Here is a 23,004-nt window from a genome sequence, read left to right as displayed (position 1 = left end):
CCAGAGTTGAGTTTAGGTTCCTGATCATCTTCTAAGTCAGGAATTTTGAGATTCTTCTGCACCTGTCCTTCCTCCAGAACAGAATCTGATTCAGGCGGGATTCCAAGGACTGAGGCATGTGCCAGGCAAGAGATCAGGCATGGCTGGATGAGAGCATCACGAGTGCCATCAACAAAGAGGCCAGGGCACTGAGATTTCCAGTGATTTAGCATCCTGGCTGGGAGGGGTCATGTGTTCTATAGTGAGTTCTGAGTATCCTGCACCGCCCTCGAGGACCTACAGGGGGCGCGCGAAGCCAGCGTGTCTTAGGTAGCGGTGCGCATGCGCAGTCCGCGTCAGCAGCCAGCGTCTTCCCTGGGGGCAGAGCTTGTTTTCCTCAGGACGGAGCGGGGGCAGCCATGGCGGCTCCGGGGCCGCGCGGCTCGCGTGTCCGCGGGAGGAGGACGCTCCCCGCCGGGTGTCTGAAGTTATGCCAGTTTCCCGCGGCCTGAGCTGGCTTCCTGTCGGGGTGTGTGTGGACCTGACCGAGCTGGGGCCCCGGCCGGCAGAGCAGGAGGGGACGGGTGCGCTGGCGGGCCCGCTTCGACTATTCTCCTCGCCCGCTGGGAGCGGGTGATTGTCCGTGTCCGTCCGGGCCGCGGGGGTGTCCGCGCCCCTGGTCCTCGCCGCCCGGGTCCGCCCTCCCCAGCGTGATCGGAGGTGTGTACAGCGCGGTTCAGGATCGGGGATGCGGGTGTAATGAGAAAGGGGCTGAGAAAGTACTGAAAGAGTTAAAGAGAAGTGTGTAAAAACACATTACGTTAACGTGTATATTTTAAGTGTGTCGAAGTAAGAGTTTATTATGCTTTTACTTTCCTTTCTTTAAAGGAATGCAATCATTTATTTTATACTTACAATATGCTTCTCAGCTTATCTCATTTTCAAGTCAGAATACTCCCACCGCTGACATTTTCTCAAAATATAGTGACAATCTTAAATATGTGTAAATATAAACTCATTGAAAAAACCTTGCAGCATTCCAGGGTGAGTAGTCTTGTTAAAAATAATATCCAGGCCACTACCAAATTATTACAAAAATATAATTAAAAAATTTTTGAATCACTTTCAGAAGCTCCAGACACAGTGGTATTTTAAAAACACCAACCACTGCATAGTGCTTAAGACCATTTAAGATGAAATATATTCAAACCTAAACCTTCAGAATACTGAAAAGGCAGGACAATGGCTGCTTTTTCATTGCAAATACATTTTCTCTTCATAAGTGCAAAATACAAAGATATTCAGCTTAATGTATATCTTTATTCAAAAGGTGACATTAGACTATAATCTCCTTATTTTTTATTTTAAGCCTATTTCCCATAAAAATTGGTATTTTTATCTGTAGGATCTTAATTGTCCATTCGTTTTTTCCTTTGGTTTATTTTCTTTAACAGAGAGTGCATTCTTGTGTCTTGTTAGAGTTTTTAATTCTCCTAACCTATTCCAAGTGACTTTCTGACACTGATAGTAAATAAGGGAAGAGGCCTTATAGTAATTGTGCATCTTTTCATGTAGTCAGGTTTTTTTTTTTTTAATAACTTTTTTTACAATTTCTATTTGGTTCACAATATTATCCCATTATGATAACTCAATAAAAAATTGTAATCTGTTTACACCAAGACACTTATGTCAGCAAAGTGCTTTTGCTGATATGATTTTACATTAGATTATAATCTAATATTTTATTTGATTTACATATATACTAATACACATTTTATATATGTACACACATATATGAATATCTGCTAAATGCCATTAATTTGCATGGGGTGGTAGCTGATAACATGTGATCTTTCTGACCATTGGCTATTCTTATGTGTGTCTAACGCACTTCTTAGAACAGATACTAGAACATCACACCTCTCATTATACAGCATTTTAAAGGTTATATCTTAAATTATAGAAGCAGAAATGTTGTCTGTCAAGTTTATGAAATGATTAAGTCACAATTTGGTGTAATCACATTCAGTGGATGAGTGATGGCTTCTACGTCTTCATACATCTGCCACAGTTGCTTCTCTATAGTATCTGTGACCATGAGCATTTTTATGTCAACATGATCTTTTTCCAATTCTATTTTTTTCCTTTTATTTTCAGTACAATCAGTAAAGCTTTCCTTTGTTGTGATGGCATTTTTTTTTAACATGAAGATACCTTGTCATCTGACATATTTGTACATGATGGGCTACTACTCATGTATAGAACAAGGAAAAGCATTTTCATATCTCCATTTGTATTTCAGATCTAACCTGATTTCTTAAAAGCATTGCATAATTATTGTTAGTTATTTTAATTGTACTAAACACAGAGGAACAGGTCACTTTTTATCTTCACCTACCTCATCAGCTAAATAGACACAGACATTATAATAACATGAGTTTAACAAAATTGGGAAGCATTCCAGGGTTTGAACTTCAAGTATTTTTATGTAACTTTCTAATAGATAATTAATTTCTGGCACAAAATGTAGCAACATCTGTAATCACTTACAGGATCATCTGCCATTTTGGGTTCTCTGATTTTGTCACTTTCAGCTGTCACCTAGGAATTGGTGAGTTCAAATATTTTTAAAAACACTTCTGATTAGAAAACATCAGGAAGAAACATTGAATCTTTGTGTTCAGGACTCTGTTATCATTGTTCTAATGTGCCATTTGTGTTGGCTCATATTTGATTTTGTTCCAGTAGTGTGAAATGTAAGCATGGGAACAAAAATTTTAAAACACATTCTGGGAGCCATTCACAATGAACTATTAGTCATTATATTCTTATTTTATACACAGGCCATTTGAATATGTTCACCCATGAAGTGAAATAGACTACCTGAAGTCTGAGTCCTGAGAGACAACTCTGGTGGAATGCTTCTTAGACAGTGACCCAGGACACAGGCCTACCAGTAAGTAATGTGGTGACTTGATACACATATATATTGTGAGTGATTTTCACAGTAAGGTTGCTTCCATAAACTCACCTAATTCCCTTTTGTGATGAGAATTTTTGAGATCTGCTCTCAGCAACTTTCAGATAAATAATACAGCATTGTTAGCTGTAGTCACCGTGCTGTTCGTGAGATTTCCCAGAACTCACTCATCTTAAACCTGAACGTTTGTGCTCTTTGAGCATCTTCTCACTTCCTGACTCCCAGGCCCTGACAACCACCACTCTGTTCTCTGTTTGTGTGAATTTGGCTTTTTTAGATTACATGTGTAAGTGAAATCATGCAGTTCTACTTTTTCTTTTTTCAGTCTGCAGTGTGTTGATTTGATCCACTTACATGCAGCAATGTGACCACAAACAGCTTTAACTAACACCTCTCACATGACTCACAAGTATAATTTTCTTTATTTTTTGTGACAAGAACATTCACAAGATAGTATCTTAGCAACTTTGAAGACTGATACGTCACTGTTTTCTGTAATCACTCTGTTGTGCATTTGATCTGCATGACTTATTTATCTTCGGGTTGCAAGTTTGTACCCTTTAATGTCTCCACAGTTCCTCCACCCCAACACCATTCTACTCTTTGTTTCTAAGAGTTTGTTTGTTTTTTTACATGTATACCTGATATCTTACATTTATCTTTCTCTGTCTAGTTCATCTCACTAAGCATAAAGCCCTCAATGTCCATCTGTAATATCACAAATGGCAGAATTTCTTTCTTTCTCAATGCAGAATAATATTCCATTCTGTATAAATGCTACTTCTTCTTTATCTGTTCATCCATTGTTGCACACTCAGGTCATTTCCATATCTTGGCTATTGTGAATAACATTATAATAAACATGCAAGTGCAGCTATCTTTTCAATATCCTGTTTTCACTCCCTTCAGATGCTCACCAGGAAGGAGGACTGCTGGAGCATATGGTAGCTCTGTCTTTAAGTTTTGGGTAACCTCTGCAGCTTTTCCATAGTGGCTGAGCCAGGTTACATCCTCACTGACAGTGCACAGGTATTCTTTTGTCCTCGTCCTGGCCAGCACTTGTCTCTTGTCTTCTTGGTGATGATCATTCTGACAGGAGGCAGGGGATATCTCATTCCAGTTTCGATTTGCATTTACCTAAATGTTAGTGATGTTGCACATCTTTTCATGTACACTTTTGTGTATTTGGGTGTCTTCTTTGGAAAAATATAGATTTAATTTTACTGCCCATTTTTTATATTGGATGTTTGGCTTTTTTTTTTTTTTTTTGCTATTGTGTTGTATGAGGTCCACATATATTTTGATACTAACCCCTCATCCCATATATGATTTGCAGAGATTCTGTCCTACTCTGTATTAGGCTTTATATTTTGCTGATTGTTACTTTTGCTGTGCAGGAGCTTTTTAGTTTGATGTAGTCCCACCTGTTGATATTTGCTTTTCTGACTTGTGTTTTTGGGGTCATATCCCAAAATTATTGCCCAAACCAGTGTTAAGTAGCTTCTTCTCTATGTTTTCCTCTAGGAGTTTTGTAGTGTCAGATCTTACCTCTCAGTCTTTAATCCATTTTAAATTATATTTCTGAGTGGTGGAAGGTAGCTGTCCAATTTCATTTTTCTGCATGTGGTTTTCCAGTGTAACCAACAGCATTTGTTGAAGACACTAGCTTTTCCCCTTTCAAAATAGCCTTAAAACCATTAAAATACTTAAAAATAAACTTAACTGAGGAAGTGAAAAATTTGTACTTTAAAAACTATAATTAGACTTTTATGGAAAAAGTTGAAGAAGTCAAAACAAGTAGAAAGATATACTGGACCAGATGTATGGTTAATGGACCAGAAGAATTAATGCTAAAATGTCCATACTACCCAAAGGCATTTACAGGTTCAGTGCAATTTCTGTCAATATTCCAATAACATTTTTCAAAGATAGAAGTCCATCTTTAAATGTTTTGATGGGACCACAAAAGACCCAAATACCAAAGCAAGCCTGAGAAGGAATAAACTGGGAGTCATCACACTTTCTGCTTTAAAACTGTATCACAGTGCTATAGTCATGAGACACCATGATGCTGGTATTAAAATACACATGTAGTCTAAGAAAGGAATAGAATAGAGAGCCCAGTAGTAAACCCTGGCATAAAATGTCAACGGATATTTGAGATGGGACTAAAGCGCATTCAGCGGCCAAAGGACAGTCTCTTTGACAGATGGTGCTGGGAAAACTGGATACTACTTTTAATTTTTGGCAGAACCTCCAAACTGATTTTCATAGTGAGTGTGGTAATTTACAGTTTTACCAACAATGCACAAGGATTTTCTTTTCTCCACATCCTTGCCAATACTTGTAATCACTTGTCTTTTTTGACTGTATCCATTGTAATGGGTGAGAGATGGTCTCGTGGTTTTGATTTGCATTTCCCTGATGAGTAATGACATCGAACAGCTTTTCATGTTGGACATTTTTATGTCTTCTTTGGAAAAATTGTCTATTCAGAGCCAGTATTTTTAACTTAGATTTTTTTTGGCTGTTAAGTTGTATGATTCATTTATATACTTGAGTAACTACCATTCATCAAAAGATGGTTCACTAATAGTTGCTCCCATTGCATAGGATGCCTTTTTATTTTTTCAATTTTTTTCCTATGCTGAAGTTTTTACATTGACTTAGTCCCACTTGTTTCTTTTTGCTTTTGCTTTTGTTGCCTGTCCTGTGGAGTCATATCCAAAAAATCATTATTCCCAAGACCAAGGTCGAGGAGATTTTCCTCTATGATTTTTTGTTTTATGGTTTCAAGTCATACAGTTGACTCTTTAATCTATTGTAAGTTAATTTTTGTGAGTAGTGTAAGGTGGACTCCAGTTTAAGTCTCTTACTTTCATTCGATTGTACCAATTTACATTTCCACCCAAAAAGTTCACGAGTTACATTTTCTTCATATTCTTGCAAATATTTGTTTTTTATTTTTTATAATAGTCATTCTAACAGGTGTGAGGTAATGTTTCATTGTGGTTTGGGTTTGCATTTCCCTGATGATTAGTATATTTTCAATATCTGTTGGTGATTTGTATGTCTTTTTTTTGGGAAAAGAAAGTCTACTCAGGTCCTTTAGCCCATTTTTAATTTTTATTTTTTATTTGATTGCTAGTATTTTATGAGTTATTATATAGTTTATCAAAAATGTTTTTTTGGTTAAAAAATGAAGAAATGGTTTGCGTATATGTTCTCCTGTTCTGCAGCTGCATTTACATTTGCTGATTGTTTATTTTGCTATGAACTTTTTTTTTAAGTTTGCTGTAGCTTCAGTTGCTTATTTTTGCTTTTGTTGCTTGTAACTTTGGTGTCATATCCAAAATATATTTGCCAAAACCACACTAAGGAGCTTTATCTTTATGTTTTCTTCAAGTAGTTTTACAGTTTTAAGTCTTACATTTAAGCCTTCGGTCCACTTTGAGTTAATTTTTGTGAGTGCTGCAAGAACAGGGTCCATTTGTGTTCATCTGTAGGTCATTATCCAGTTTTCCAGTGTAGTTTATTGAAAAGACTGTGTTTTCCCCAGTACTTCTTCTTGGCTCCCTTGTGAAATATTTGTTGACTGCATTTGGATGGGTTTATTTCTGAACTCTGATTGTTTCATTGGGCTTGGTCTCTGTTTTTTGGCATTACCTACCATTTTGATTACTAAAGCTTTGTAATAAAATTTGAAATTAGGGAGTGTGGTATCTCTAGATTTGTTCTTAACCAGGTTGACTTGACATTAGGGGTGTTTTGTGGTTCCATACAAGTTTTAGGATTGCTTTCTCTATTTCTGTGTAAAAGTCATTTGAGTTTTGATAAGGATTGCATTGAATCTATAGACAGCTTTGAGTGATATAGACATTTTTCAGTATTATTCTTCCAATTCATAACCATGGAAACTGTTAACATTTGTTTCTGTTTTTCTCAGTTTGCTCATTACCGTTTTGTCATTTTAGGTGTATGGATATTTTATCTACCTAATTTAATTTATTCCTAAATGTTTTATTTATTTCTAATGCCATTTAAAATATGATTGCTTTTAAAGATTTTTTTTAATTGAGTTGTAGTCAGTTTACAATGTTGTGTCAATTTCTGGTCTATAGCACAATTTTTCAGTCACACATGAATATACATATATTCATTTTTATATTATTTTTCACCATGAGCTACCAGAAGATCTTGAATAAATTTCCCTGTGCTATACCATATAAACTTGTTTATATATTCTATATTTACTTGTCATTATCTACAAATCTCAAACTCCTAGTCTGTCCCTTTCCACTCCCCTTCCCACTGGCAATGACAAATTTGTATTCTATGTCTGTGAGTCTGTTTCTGTTTTATATTTATTTGTCTTCTATTTTTTTTAGATTCCACATATGAGTGATATATGGTAGTTTTCTTTCTTTTTCTGGCTTAACTTAACTTAGAGTGACATTCTCCAGGGACATCCATGTTGCTGCAACTGACATTATGTTGTCATTTTATGGCTGAATAGTATTTCATTGCATACATGTACCACAACTTCTTTACCCAGTCATCTGTTGATGGACATTTAGGCTGTTTCCATGTCTTGGCTATTGTAAATAGTACTCCTGTGAATATTGGGGTGCAAGTGTCTTTTTGAATTAGGGTTCCTTCTGGATATATGCCCAGGAGTGGGATTGCTGGGTCATATGGTAAGTCAATTTTTAGTCTTTTGAGGAATCTCCATACTGTTTTCCACAATGGCTGCACCAAACTGCATTCCCACCAGCAGTGTAGGAGGGTTCCCTTTTCTCCACAGCCTCCCCAACATTTATCATTCATGGGCTTTTGAATGATGGCCATTCTGACTGGTGTGAGGTGATACCTCATTTTAGTTTTGATTTGCACTTCTGTTACAATTAGAGATATTGAGCACTTTTTCATGTGCCTATTGGTCATTTGTACAACTTCATTCGAGAAATGCTTGTTTAGGTCTTCTGCTCATTTGTGGGTTGGGTTGTTTTTTGTTTTTTTTTTTTCTTACTAAGTCATATAAGCTGTTTATATGTTTTAGAGATCAAGCCCTTCTTGGTTTCATCTTCTGCAAATATTTTCTCCCATTCCCTAGGTTGTCACTTTGTTTTCTTTATAGTTTCCTTTGCTGTTCAAAAGCTTGTAAGTTTAATTAGGTCCCACATGTTTATTCTTGCTTTTATTTCTATTGCTTGGGTAGACTGTCCTAGGAGAACATTGCTGAAATGTATGTGAGATAATATTTTGCCTATGTTTTCTTCTAGGAGGTTTATTGTATCTTGTCTTATGTTTAAGTCCTTGATCCATTTTGAGTTCATTTTTGTGTAAGGTGTGAGGGATTATTATAATTTCATTGATTCATATGCTGCTGTCCAATTTTCCCAACACCATTTGCTGAAGAGACTGTCTTAATTCCATTGTATGTTCTTGTCCCCTTTGTCAAAGATTAATTGACCAAGTTTGTAGATTCATTTCTGGGCTCTCTGTTTTGTTCCATTGATCTACATGTCTGTTTTTGTACCAGTACCATGCTGTTTTGATTACTGCAGCTCTGTAGTATTGTCTGAAGTCTGGGAGAGTTATTCCTCCAGCCTCTTTCTTTTTCTTCAGTAATGCTTTGCCAATTCTAGGTCTTTTGTGATTCCATATAAATTTTATGATTTATTCTAGTTCTGTGAAAAATGAAGGACTTTTATTTTTAACTTACCAAAGAGGTTGCAAAGGTTATTTTATCAGTTATGGTGTTTAACAAGTGTATTTGAAAACATGGAAATCTGTTTCCTGAGGTATGTTTAAATATATTCTGTAATGAAGAAAGTGCTTTATTTTATTAATTGATGGATTTTTGAATTTTAAAGCAAGATTTCAGTGTAAGAACACCTGTGGCCAGCATGGAGACTTCTCCTGCCCCTCATCCACCCAATATATAATACAAAGAAGGATGTAAAAGATATTTACTAATCATTTTGATAACTGCTAACTATTGGTAAACCTATAAAATTCTGTTGAATTTATTATTGAAGAAATTCCAAACCATAAATATTCACCTACTTTCCTTTGAGGGTGGCCTGCAGTTAGTGACTTGAGTGCACAGAATAAAGTAGGGAAAGTGAAATGGAACTTTCAATGAAGAAATCTGGCACAGAGGTCCATGACCAAGTGATCAAGTTTAATGTCACCAGTGATGTCATGTGGGGACTCTGACTTGATGTGAAGAGTAGGGTGCTTCAACACTGTGCTCTTCCTCCCAAAAGTTTATAAGCCCAATTCAGTTATAAAAATATAAGAAAGTTCAAAATTGAAGGACGGTTACAAAATACCTTGACCAGTACTTCTCAAAACTGTGAAGTTCATGAAAAACATGGAAAGATCAAAAGGATAGTAAGGAGACATGACAATTGTGCAGTGTGGCATATGGATTGGATTCTGGAGTAGAAATAGGATATTAATAGAAAAACAAGTGAAATCTGAATAATAACTGGAGGTCGAGAGTAGAATGTACAATCTGGGTTCTTAGTTTTGACAAACAAACCATGAAACTGCAAGAAAATAACATTAAAGGAAATTAAAACTTGGTGAATGGTATATCCTTTTGATACTATCTTTGCAACTGTTCTATAAATCTAAAAATATTCTTAACATTAAAATCTTACTAAAAAATAGTCTGTCAGTGATGGTCAAGGAAACTATTACATGCATACATTGCAATATTTAGTAGAGGCTGAAAAGACATTCTCTGTGTATACTAATATGGAACAAGGTGACATGATGTATTTATGTAATGGAAATACAATTTAAAAAATATACTTATAACTGATGATTCTGTTGCAGGTGGTGTGGTGATGTGTGGAAGCCTGATTTGGACCTGCGTCTCTGAATCCCCATGGCTGGTATTGCTTTTCTTAAGTCTGCTCTATGTCCATCTTTCAGAGGTCCTGGCCTCTCTTGCCTACTGCCCGGGGAGAATTAGCCCACACACCTGAAGAAGTATGTGAATTTGAATCTTATGAACAACATTTTCCCACTACAAAGAACTCAGCGTGAAATTTTTCTAGGGTATATTCCTAGGGAGAACATTTTTGACTCTGGAGGTGTGCACACATTTAACTTGACCACGTTTTTTCCAGATCCCTCTTCGTGATGAATACACCATCTACACCTCTATAATGTGTGCATGGGGGTTGCCATGCTGTCACTTTCCAGTGAACACTGGTATTTTCCTAGCATTTTTTGCCAGGAAAAATAGGTGTAAATTGTTATTTTTTTTATTTGTTTTCTTTCCCTTTAATGACAAGTAAATTTGATCATTGTCTAATGTTCTTAGAATTTTGGGGTATTAATTTTGTTTTTGGTAAATTGCCTGTTTATATTTTTCTGTGGATGTTTGTATTGAGTTGATTTTAGACATTCTCTGTTTATCCAAGATTTGAATTCCTTGTCAGTTTCTTACTTAACGAATTTCCCTCAATTTTATCACCTTTTAATTTTGCCTACATCCTTCATAGAACAGTAATCCTTAAATTTAAAATAACTATCATTCTTTGACTTTTGTTTTTTGAAAAATAAATTTCATTCCTTGGTGCATTTCTCCAAGATAGTAAAAAGAAATAATATATATATATTTTTCATTTTAGGTTACTGGCACATGGTATTTGTGGCATCATGACATTTATAGCATATGTATAATTTGATAAATTTTAGTTGCATTTTCTCAATATTTATTTTAAAAAAGCAAGCAACAGGAGAGTGATAGTAGTCACTGTGTGTGTCTCTGCCAGTATATATGCAAAATGTTTAAACTGTTTTAAAACATTAACTGACTTGACTTTTTATTTAAAAGTTTACACACACACACTAGACATAAGAACCTTTACCAAACATTTTTGGAACAAATAATTCTAATATCAAATAATCTTTTCCTGTAAGTCACAAAAGAAAACATTCCACATTTCATGAAGCTAATGTAACCTTGATACCTAATTAAGTAAAGTTTGAGAAAAGAATATTAGAACCATTTCACTTGTAAAAATAGATGCAAACAGTGGTCAATAAATACATATTCAACAATCAACCCATCCATTCAAAAACAAACAATTGCTAGGGTCTCAAAGAGGCTCCAAATGAAGAGCTATTTTCTTCTTTTTCCCAGATTTGCACAGTTGAGAAATAAAAGATATGGAGACCATTATATCACCTTCAGACACCTGGGGGAAGACTTCAAGGTTATTAGTCAAGTTGCTTGCTTCCAATGAACACCATACGCAGATAGGCTTATCCACCCAATCTTGGTGGCAGTGATGGGGGCAGCCCTCTTGCACATTGTGGGGAAGCACCTCTGAAATGCAGGGGCCTGTGGGCTTCAGCAGCCTGGCTGCTCCTGAGGGTGAGGGCAGAGCAGGGCACGCCAGGTTGTTCTCAGATTTAAGAACCTGATAAGCCCCTCCACCTTTCTAGGAACCAAGTGAATAAAATGGGGACAGGGTGGCCATGATTACACAGATTGAGCTCCATTTGCAGGAGAGAAACATCAGGAACAGGGACAAAGTACTCTCCAGCAGCAGTCATTACCAAGTTGTACCAACGTGATGTTTCCCCTCATATTAATTTTCAAGTTCAATGTAATTTCAGTGAAATGCTTGAGTGAATTTCATGTTCACCTTCACAAGCTTATAAAACACATAGAAGAGAAAAGAGCTAAACATAGCTAAGAGAATTTCAATGGTTAAAAAGGGAGAAATTGTCTTATTAGAAATCAGAACATATTATAAAGCAACAGTAATAGAGACAGTGTGGTACTGGTGCAAGGAGAGACAAGCAGGTCAATGGAACTGTGAAAAAGACCAGAAACAGGCCCACAAGTCACTGAAGCTTGAAGCATGAGAACAGCAGCACAGGCAACAATGCAAATGGCCCCATAAACGTGGTGCTGAAGTGTTTATGTAAATGAATGACTTACACTGTGTTTCTACTTCTCATTGTATCAATTCCAAATGGATTAAAGACTTAAATTGTGAAGCTGTGAGAGTGAAACACAGCAGAATACCTTCCCCCTAGCTATGCAGTAAAAAATCTAAATAAGACCTGAGTGCATAAATCATAAAAAGCAGAAAATTCAATGATATCTAACTTAAAAACACCAATATTATGAAAGAGAAAAGACCTGATAATGACTAAAACTTTACTCAGGTAAATTTATTTGAAACACACATAAAGGTCAAAGAATTAGTATCCAGTACATTTAAGTAATTTCTGTAAATTGCCCCACATGAAAAATTCACAAAAATATAATCAGGATAATTATAGGAGAGACTTAAATGGCCAATAGAAGTATGGATATACACACAACTCATCAATTATCAGATAATTATTATTAGTTATATTAATATCACATTGAAATACAATTCTATAGTCCTCAGTCTCAAATGGAAAGTTTAGGTTAGAATGTACACTCACATATTTCTGGCCAGAAGGTAAATTAGAATGGTCATGTTGGAGACATACTTGGAAATATTAATAAAATTAAATATGCCTTCTTTTGATCCAGAATTTCCACTGTAGGTACATATTCTAGATAAATTTACAGGCTACACAGACACACACGTGTAAGGGTATCTGTGAAGACGGGTACATATAAATATATTCACAGAAGAATGCTCCTAGTAGCATGCTCTAACATAGAAAACAATAAGAACTATTAATAAATCAGTGAGAATTCAGTGAACTGGTGCCACAACATCCATGTGGTCACATTTCTCACACGGAATGCTGGGTACTGAAAAGGAAGTTGGGGAACTTACATGATGGTACATCAGGTTGTAACCTTATTTTAAATATATTTTTATGCATCTTAAATATTTTGTCACAAAGACAAGCCCCACCCCCACACCTCAGTAGAGGGCTCCTCACTCTGATGTGGGTAACTCCGGGCAAGGCTGTAGCTCCATGGATGGGAGGGTCAGTTTGGGATAAGAAGGTGCCTTTAGAGGTGGGGAGTACAGCAAACCCACCTGCCCACCTGCGGGGATGTGGGCAATCTGGTTCTCTCAAACATCTTGAGAAATAAACAGAGTGGGGTAACTCTGTGGTGCCGGAACAAGAAACAATTCTCCTCTTTTGACGTTTAGTGACAGCTAAAGGCCAGTAAGTATGTGGGAGCTGCCTCTTGAGGTAAATTTAGTGTAAAACAGATTAACTGCAACCCTTTCAAGGAGGCTTCCATGCAGTGTGTGGAAGCACTTGTCAGAAGAGGCTAGCATTGGTTGTGTGTCCACTTAAATTAGAATCTTGATGAGATAATGACATTTACCATGTTAATTTAATCCTTTGGAATTAGAGTAAATTGTATGACATGACATTTTCAAGAGTTATGCAAAATTCAGTACAAAGGACACAACACAACACACACACACACAAAGACAAGAACCCAAGTATTTTGAACGAGCTTAATCTGTACTCAATCCTGGAGACTCCAAAGCTTCACTTACATTCAGCATTGTGCAGCAGAAAGCACCTGGGTTTGAATTCTGATCCCACTACTTCACAGAGACAAATGTTGTCACCCCCTCAGCCTCAGTTCTACACAGAATCACTTGGAAGGTAATAATGCTTATTGCAACACTGATTACAATGGCAAATGTTTGGAAATATAGTTAAATCAATCAAAGTAGATTTGTATTATCAATCAATACCCATGAGGAATATACACTCTTAGGGAAAGGTGCTCATACCGTATTGCTAAATGAACAGAGCAAGTTGCAGAATAATATGTAAGGTGGGCCCTCTTAAAATAAACTTTTTAAAAAAAATCTCCATTCTCTCTTTTCTTTTCTCATTTTCTTTATTTATAAATGAAAAGTCTCTAGAAGGATTCACACCAAACTTAGAATGGCTATCCTTTGCCACAGGAGTGGAGAGACGGTCTCTAAACTTGTAAACTTCATCAGCTTTTCATTTTAAAATAGCTTTATTGTTTTAAGAAGGAAGAAAAAGGGAAAGAAGTAAAGTCTGCTTCTTAATGATATGACCTAAAGTCACTGATGTGATTTATGTAAATTTCCCAGCTGAGGGTCATGCTTTGAATGGGACTCATAACTGGCCATAACACATGCAAATAACACACTAAAGCCATATACTATTCATTCATTCAGTCATTCATTTGTCTAATCTTTCAATCGTTTGTTCATTCACATCCTTCTCAGGCAACACTCAGCCCAATTCAGGTCCCTCACTCCATTTCCATTGTGTCACCAGGGATGAAATGACTACCCCTGGTCTTGGCTGAAACTTACTAGAGCTTTGTCTCTGACCCCTTTGCTCCACTGTTTCTGGCACACGCTGGGAGGCCACACAGCTGATTTTGATAAATGGGCTGTGTTTTGTTTTACTTACATCGGGGTTGCATCCAGATTTTCTTTCTGCAACTGGTACAGGCTGATGGCCACCAGGCTCTCTGTGTGCTTCCTTCTAACTGGGGAGCTTAAAGCTGGAGCCTGAGGGATCATCAATACTTGCTCCCTTGGGAACCTGGGCATCCAGGGGCTGTGATGCAATTGGAATAAATGATGTTCAGTAGTTATTTTCAGCTGAAGAACATTTAATTTTTCTCTAGAGAAGATAGATTTAATCATGTTACTGTCATCAGGGACTTTTTTGTGTGTTGCTTTGTTGATAGAACAACTCCTTTAAAATTTTTTTCTTGCCATGAATCAAGTTGAGCAATTTTTACGATGTCTAAAAAATAGTGTTCAAGTCTAGAAAACTGACCTTGTCATGATGTTTAGCAACAAACACAGCTATCTGGAAAAAGGAAATCCAAAGCTAATCTAAATTTAAGTCCCTATGTTCCTAATGTAACAAATTGAGTTACTACTACTACTACTTAAATAATTATTTATATTACTACTTTGACCATTTTTTAAATTTGAAGTAGAATTTTACTCTTGATCCCTTTTATTTTTTTTGGTCTAATAATGTTTATATTAAAAAAAATCAGCCCTGGATAAAGACACCCATTCATCCTGCGACATTTCATAACTTAAGAACATTTCAAACAACAATCTATGGAACACAAGATTTTGAGGAGTGTTTGGCTATATTGCTGCTAGGGTTAGAGCTTTATTCAATGAAATGTGAAAGCTAGATTCAACGAGCCTGTAGCTTCTTGCCTCTAGGAGACTTATTGCCAATGTCTGGTGAACTGACATTTGGTATTCCTTATTGCAGAACGAGTCGCAGTTAGGAATGTGTTCCACTGTGAATAGATAAAAATCCAACTTATTTTATAAAAGCAAGGACTTATAGCAACAGCCTGGAAGTCAGGAGTTGCACTTCTATGATGCATTTGGTCTCTCCCATGTGCTGGTTGCCTCACAGTCTACCATATCTACTACGGTGCCAGACATCACACACCCTTTCAAAGCAGATGAGAGGAGTCCTGGAGGTAAAGATCCAGGAAAGAGTGACAACCACATGCACACTCTTGATCAGGAAGACAAAAGCTTTGCCCACATCTAGGGGACTTCTACTTCCATTGCATTGTCTTGAACTGTGTTACATGGAGCAACAGAAATCTGTCCCACACCACAGCCCCTCAGCTACTGGGTTTCAGTGCATCTGTGTGTGTGGCTGTCTGTGCTGCCAGGGGCAGGTTTCCTGTGGTACCTCTGCTTCTCTGTTTCTCAGGAGTATCTTAGAAGCTGTGGAAGATGCTGGGTGACCACCAAGCAATGGGGGAGGGGAAGTAAATTATTGTCTTCAGCTCTTGTCCTTCAGAGGGACAGCTGTGGGGGATATTCTACATAGTTTACCAAAGTCCCCTGTGGGATTGAGGTCCAGGTCCCAGGGTGTAAGCCAGCTACATTATTCACCCTTTCCTTGCCTTTGTCTTTCTGTACCTCACTCTTCCTGCTCCTCTCTGAGCCGCTTAGAATAGCCCCCTTCATAGAGTTTAGCAAACTGTACAGTCTGTGGGAACAGTTCCCATAGGGCTGATGTCAGTTCAGACACTGGTCAAAAGTTCAAGGGATCTCAGGGCTGTTCTCATTTGTACTTGGCTGAAAATTAGTGGTCTTCACAATCACCCGCACATTTGATAATTTACTGGAATCCACTCTATGTTATTGACAATGTTTGTATCCCTTCCACCAAATTCACCTATTGAAATCCTAACTCCCTGTGTGATGGTATTAGGAGGTGCGGTCTTTGGAAATTATTTAAGTCATGATGATTCAAGCCTCAAGAATGGACTAATGCCCTGAAAAGTGTCCCCAGAGAGCTCTCCAGCTATTCTCCATCATGTGAGGACATAATGAGAGGCTGGCAGTCTGCTACCCAGAATGGGGCTCTCACCAGACCTCAACCATGCTGGCACCCTGATCTCAGACTTCCAACCTCCAGAAACGTGACAAATAAATTTCAGTTGTTCAGAAGCCACTCAATCTATGTAATTTGTAATAGAACCTGAACCAACACATCTGGAAAGCACTACACATACAATTGCAACTTTATTGCAGCAAATGGACACAAATTATCATCATAAAATTAAAGATACACAGAGGGAAATGTCTATGAGGCTCCAAACTTGAAGCCCCCACCATTCTCAGGGATGCATCACCTGCTGGGGTGTCTGTGATGCCCACGGAGTGGGGCCACCTCAGGAGGCTCACCTGAGCCTTTGGTTTGTTCCTTTTGGGGCTCTCTGTCATTGTTCATGTGGATGATCTTAGTTCTCAATCCCTCCTGGAGGTTCAGGGCAATACCTATAGTCCCCAGATCCTCTGGAGGTTGAACTGATAGGCATACCCCATAAATCACACTGTTAGACTTTCCAGTGGCCAAAGCCTCCAGGCAAACAAACACAGTCCTATTAGGGAGGGCATTCCAGGGGCTTTGAGGTCACCTCCCAGTAGCTGAAGGCACAGACCAGACCTTTCTTCAGGTAAGGTTAATTCTTCACCACAACCCCCCTAGCACATACATTCCCTTTACCCAAGGCCATGTCTCAGGAACATAAACTAAGACATGTACCACTCTAGCTACAGTGAAAGCTGAGAAGTACCTGTTTATCTGGCTGCATCATCTTCCACATAACACTGGATTCTTTTTAGGAAGAAATGAGAAGAGAATGGAAGGTGGACAGAAAAACAAGCATATTTCACCACAGCTAGTGAGTACACATAGGGACAGGTGAATAGATTTTTCAGCTTTCAGCTTTTGTAAGTATTCTCTTCCGCAGGTCATTCTTGTTCAAAACTTTTATGGGTGATAACATATTTTTTTCCATTGTGGTATAGACTAATATTTTTCTATAGTGTTAGCCATCTTTGCTAGTCCTTGATCTCAAATTGTGGTTGAAGAATTGAACCTCTATCATAATGGCTTATAGGCAGTTGGTGCACCCCCAAAGCTCTCATAATTTGGGATGTTACAAAAAGAGTTAGCTGCACTAAGCTGTGCTAGTATTTTCCCTCATTGTAGTGGACATGGTCAGTTTTTTGGGTGCATTCACTGTTCATTGTCTCAGTAAGCATTTCTTGAGTACTTATTATATTCCAGAACTAACAGACACTGGGGTTACAATAGTGAGAAAATATAAATTACACTGTGTTTACAGAGATTAAATTTGAATTGTTTCTGATATATACACCTATGGCAATACAAATCATATCCTAATCAAGGTGTCAGCCAAAAAAAAAAAAAACACCATTTTTTCCAGGCAGGCATAGGGTGTGGTAGATTATAAAAATGGCCACAAGTCCTTTTCTTCAGTGGAGTCACAGCATTTCAATGTGATGTTTCAGGCCCTTCCATTAAGTGGTAGATCAGTTACTCCAAGTCTTTGAATCTGGGTTGTCCATGTGACTTGTTATGACCAATGTGATATCAGCAAATATCAATGAAACACTCTCCACTTGAATACTATATTTCTTATATTCTACTAAGCTATCTATTGAAGGAGGTATCTCTGGTTTAAGAGGTGAACAGGTTCCCTATTTCAGAAACATTAAATATGATCAAACATCTCTACTGCATACTTTGGTGTGCTGCATTTTAACCCTTGGGGTCCAATCTAGAAGAATTTCTTCCCCATCACTTTTAGAGCTTCTTTTACCTCCTTATTTCTCAGACTTTAGATCATGGGGTTCAACATGGGAATCACTATGCCATAAAATACAGAGGCCACTTTCATGTTCTCCTGGGAATTATTAGAATGAGGCTATAAGTACATGTAAGAGAGGGTCCCACAGAAAATGGTGACTGTCTCATTTGGGAGGAACACGTGGAGAAGGCTTTTTTCCTCCCTGCAGTGGAAGACATCTTGAGGATGGCAGCCAGGATATATGTGTAGGAACAGATGATGACTGACACGGTGAACACCAAGTTAAATCCCACAAAGACTACAAGTAGCATGATGTTGATGTCAATGTTGGAGCATGAGAGGGTGAGGATTGGAGGAACGTCACGTAAGAAGTGATTGATGGTGTTGCCCTTTCAGAAGAACACTGAAATGTAAACCCTGTGTGCACAGAAGCATTTATAGTGCCCATGACATATGAACCAGCTACCAACTGGATGCAGACTCTCTGGGACATGACTATGGGATAGCGAAGTGGGTTACAGATGGCCACATAATGGCCCACTGCCATAGCCACCAGGAGGTAGCAGTCAGTGGTCACAAATGTTGCATAAACCAATAATTGCATGACACAGCCCTTGAATGATATTGATTTGTTTTCTATGAAGTTTTGCATTTTCTTGGGAGTGATAGCAGAACTGTAACAGATATCAACAAAAACCAAATGTTGTAGGAAAAAGTACATGGGTGTCTGAAGTCTGGACTTCACATAGATGACCAAAAATAAAGTTAAGGGGACGTACTGAAACTTGTGTTGGGGACCAAATCCCTGAAGAAAGAATTCAGTCACTCCAGTGCTATTTCCTTGTGTCATGACTATCAAAACCCTAAAAAGGACCAAGAGGAGGACCAAGAAAAGAAAGGAAATCTTCTTAAACATGAAAGGTTATATTCCAGTGACCATTTTTTGACAGATTTTCATGACAAACACTCACAACAGGGTTTATTTCTTTCCAATTTTTTTTTCTATTTTCTTGCTAAAAACCCACCACAAAAACAGTGATATGTGAGCCATGGATTCATCTCCAAAATAAGTAAGATTTCATAGAAGAAGACTGATTTCTAATATGTGTTAATCTAGGAAACACAGATTAACACATTTTCATTATATTAAAAATGTATTCATATTTGCTTAAACCAATATTCTTATATGATTTTGTATCTTTCAACAACCTATAGCTTTTCTCACCCACTTATCATTTGAATTCTGGTCAAGTTCCTGAAGTTAGCAGCATTCACTAGGGAAATTTTCTGAGATTTGTTTATGATTCACATATGCATGGAAGACTTCAGAGCATCTTTATACCATCATCCTTAGCATGCAACTGTGTGTATATATATACATAAGTACATATATTTATATATACACACACATACACACACTTGTATTTGTGTATATATATATTTATGGATTTCTAAGAGATAGTCCTGCATTTCCCATTTCCTTGTTTTTCTCTTTAGCCATAGCCCAGCTGCAGGACAAATCATCTTGTAATAACTCTATTAGTATATAATGATAGCTTATTTTAAATCACAGAGCTCTTTGTTTTCCACTCTGAGTTTTGCTACCTCTCTACCTGGTTAGGAATACAGCTGAGTTATTTTCTTCTATAATTTTTCATATTCTGTAAGCCCCCAACTCCTCTATTCTAGTGCCTTTACTCTTAAACACGACTCCAACTGCTGGGCACTGCTCAGTGTGGAGTAATATGTCATGGGCCTTTGCTGAGGCAGAAATGGCCTCATCAGTAGATCTCCTTTCTCTTCTAGGCACACAGTTAAACATCACTTCCAACCGAACTTTCTTAAGCTTGGCCAGGATACCCTGTTCGGCCAGTGGAACATGGGCAAAAGGAAAGAATGCTGCTTCTAGACCTGAACCAGCTCTTCCCTGCTCCCCTCCAACTGGAATCATATGACTTTCTACTCCCTTTATCCCTCATCTGTTGACAGGATACTGACATTCAGAAAAATTTTGGAAGCCATGTGTTAAGATAAAATACAGGAAAACCAGTTAAATCAGGACTGCAGATAAACCACATAATTTGTTAGTATAACTACAATTTAAATATTGCATGGAAAATCTATGAAAAATTACTGTTGATTTGAAATTCACAGTTAACTGAGACTTGCATTTTTATTTGCCAAGTCTGGTAGCCCCATCTATGTCACTATTGTAGCCTTGTTCAGTCTCTGATCTTGAAAGACTATGTGGAGCAGAGACCCTCTGCCAGCAAACTGTTTCCTCCACTGGACTGTATGTGATTGAGAACTTCGGGTGTGAGAAGTCACTGAGATTTTGAGATTTGTTTATTCTCACAGCTAGTGTTATTTTAATCAGCTCTCACTGCAGTCATGCTTCTGATTATTCATGAGTAACCTTTAATTGTCTGATGCACAGTAAATTGGAGTACTGTTACAGTAAGACTGAGTCTTGTGAGTTGTGAGAGTCTGTATGGTTTAGAATGCATTATTTTCCAAAAAAGAAAGCATAATCGATACATTTCAATGTCAGGTTTCTTTTGTTCTCTGTACTTTGTCTTTTAGGGCATTAAAAGAAATTAAATGTTCAAAATTCTCTAAACCTAACCATCATGAATATCAAATGACAACTGCATGTGGGAGTGTGGCTGCTAAAATCACAGGACTCATTTATATGCAGTATCCCAGCAAAATATTAAGATTAACATTTTACCAAAATCTCACATTTCAATGACAATTGTCTAATTCAATGTGCTTCAGACACTGAATTGTTAATACCAGTGATAATGCCTTTAACAAAATAGTTTTTGAAAATTCTCCTCTGGTAATTGCTTTCAGAATCTGAAATCCATCTTCCTGAATATAAATCAATAGTGGAAATGTTTGTTCCTTGAGGGTTGATTCAAAGCAAGTGAGGTGGGGAGAATTATTTTTGAAAATCCCATTCATCCTTCTGCTCCAAGCCACATAATATAAAAGACAGTGAGAAAACCGGATTGTACCCAACACCTGAAAATGCTGGACAACACATATCAAAGGTCACTGTAAAGTCACACTGAGCTCAGAAGCAGGTAGGAAGAGTGCCCAGCCCTGGAGATCTAGAAGGAACCTGCAAACCAGACGAGATGATGCTCAAGCTGCCACAAGGATTTCTGTTGTTCTATGAAGCAAAGCTCTTTGGTTTAGAGACGTAAGTGAGGGATGGGAAACTCTGTCTCAGATTTGCAGAGTGTAGATGGACCCAAATATACAATTTTGGTAAGTAATGGCTTAGAACGAAGCCACCTTGATGGAAAAAGAGCTTCTGCTTTGGCCAAAAAAAAAAAAAAAAAAAAAAAGATGGAGAAGAAGGAGAAGGAGAAGTCCTACCCGAATATTTGTAACTATCACCTTGAATTCACATGGGTTTGGAGTGTAAATTTGCAATACTAGGTAAGAAATTAACAGAGAACTCTGCTGGGCTGTGAATACCTTAGCTATCTGGCAGAAACAAAGCAAAATCCTGAAGGGGAATATACCAATAATCCAGATCACCTTAAGATTCCTGCAGGTAAATTCAGTAACAGTGATATTATAATTCAAAAAATTAAAAAAACACAAAAACAAAGAAAAAGCCATTGTGAAGAATACTTTGCAGAAACAACAGCAGGGTTGAATAACACAGGATTTGGGATATTCTAGTTACCAGGTATAGAATATAGAGTAATAGATCTTTGTTATTTAAAGAAATTAACAATGAAAATAAAAGCAAGGAAGAAAAAGACTACCAAAGGATTTATAAAAGAGTATTAGATTTCCTTAAAAAATCACTGAAATGACTCAATTGGTGAGTTAAGTCTGCAGAGAGAGGTGGTGAGCAGGAAGACATATATGAAGAAATTTCCTAGAAATTGTACACAGTGACAAGGAGATGGAAACAGTGAAAGACAGGTTAAGAAATGTGGAAGTTAGAATAGAATGCACAAAATTAGCATGTCAGGAGGAAAGAGAATGTTTCAGCAAATGATGGCTGAGAACTGCCAAAAGTTAACAAAATTTGGAGAGTATGAAGCCTTTCAAGCTGAATAAATAAAAACTGTCCACACCTAGAAATATCATTATGAAAAAAAATTGAACAACAAAAGAAAACAGAAGATAATAAAAGTAGTCTGAGAAAAGGGAATGACAGAGTCTGAAAAAAGCAGACTTCCCAATATGACAGTAAGCCAGAAGAGAGCAGAATAAGCTCCTCAGAGTGCGGAGAGAAAACAGTCACAGTCTGGAACTGCACACCCACGTCGCAATTACACAAGGTGGGCATGGTGGGAGGGTCAAAAGCAGCACCTACCGTTGTTTTAATGCCAGAAATGTTCATCGTGAATCTAATTAAGATGAAGCTACCTGAAAAAACCCAGCTGATGGGAAATTCTACACATCAACTGGCTTGGACACCTAAATAAATGTCAATTTCATAAAAGACAGAGAAACAAAAAACAAAACTGAGTACTGTTTAAGGTTTGAAAAGACTAGAGAGGGGAGGGTATGCCTCAGTGGTACAGCGTGTGCTTAGCATGCACGAGGTCCTGGGTTCAATACCTAGTAACTTCATTAAGAAGAAAAAACCTAATTAACTCACCCACCAAAAAAATATTAGAAAGAAAAGACTAGAAAGACATTACAACTAAATTTATAGCACAATCCTTGATTGGATCCTGAATCTGAAAACAAAGGATGTATAAAGAATATTGTTGGGACAAGTAGAATTTAAATAAATAATAGAAAATGTGATTTTATCAATATTAAATTCCTTTGGAGTGAAAGCTTGGGTATAACAGATTTTCTTTGTAGGAGATAGATGTTGAATATTTATTACCTAGTTTTCTATGTACAGACAAAGCTAGATGAAAAGAAAAAGAACCGGTTAATCTAAGTG

The 23,004-nt window shown here is 37.4% G+C and overlaps 1 long non-coding RNA gene and 1 pseudogene across 1 annotated transcript; one reads left to right on the top strand and one right to left on the bottom strand.

The window, feature by feature from the left end:
- The first annotated feature begins 347 nt into the window (after positions 1–347).
- On the top strand, positions 348–10,793 carry LOC140694286 (uncharacterized). The gene is made up of 3 exons (XR_012070017.1): positions 348–699; positions 2,823–2,935; positions 9,809–10,793. It is a non-coding gene; the product is annotated as an uncharacterized lncRNA (long non-coding RNA).
- Positions 10,794–18,044: 7,251 nt separating this feature from the next.
- On the bottom strand, positions 18,045–18,924 carry LOC140694545 (olfactory receptor 5AK2-like; annotated as a pseudogene).
- Between the last annotated feature and the right edge of the window lie 4,080 nt (positions 18,925–23,004).

The sequence above is a fragment of the Vicugna pacos genome, unplaced genomic scaffold (assembly GCF_048564905.1).
Source record: "Vicugna pacos unplaced genomic scaffold, VicPac4 scaffold_21, whole genome shotgun sequence".
Taxonomy (NCBI): domain Eukaryota; kingdom Metazoa; phylum Chordata; class Mammalia; order Artiodactyla; family Camelidae; genus Vicugna; species Vicugna pacos.
This window is presented reverse-complemented; position numbering and strand designations above follow the sequence as displayed.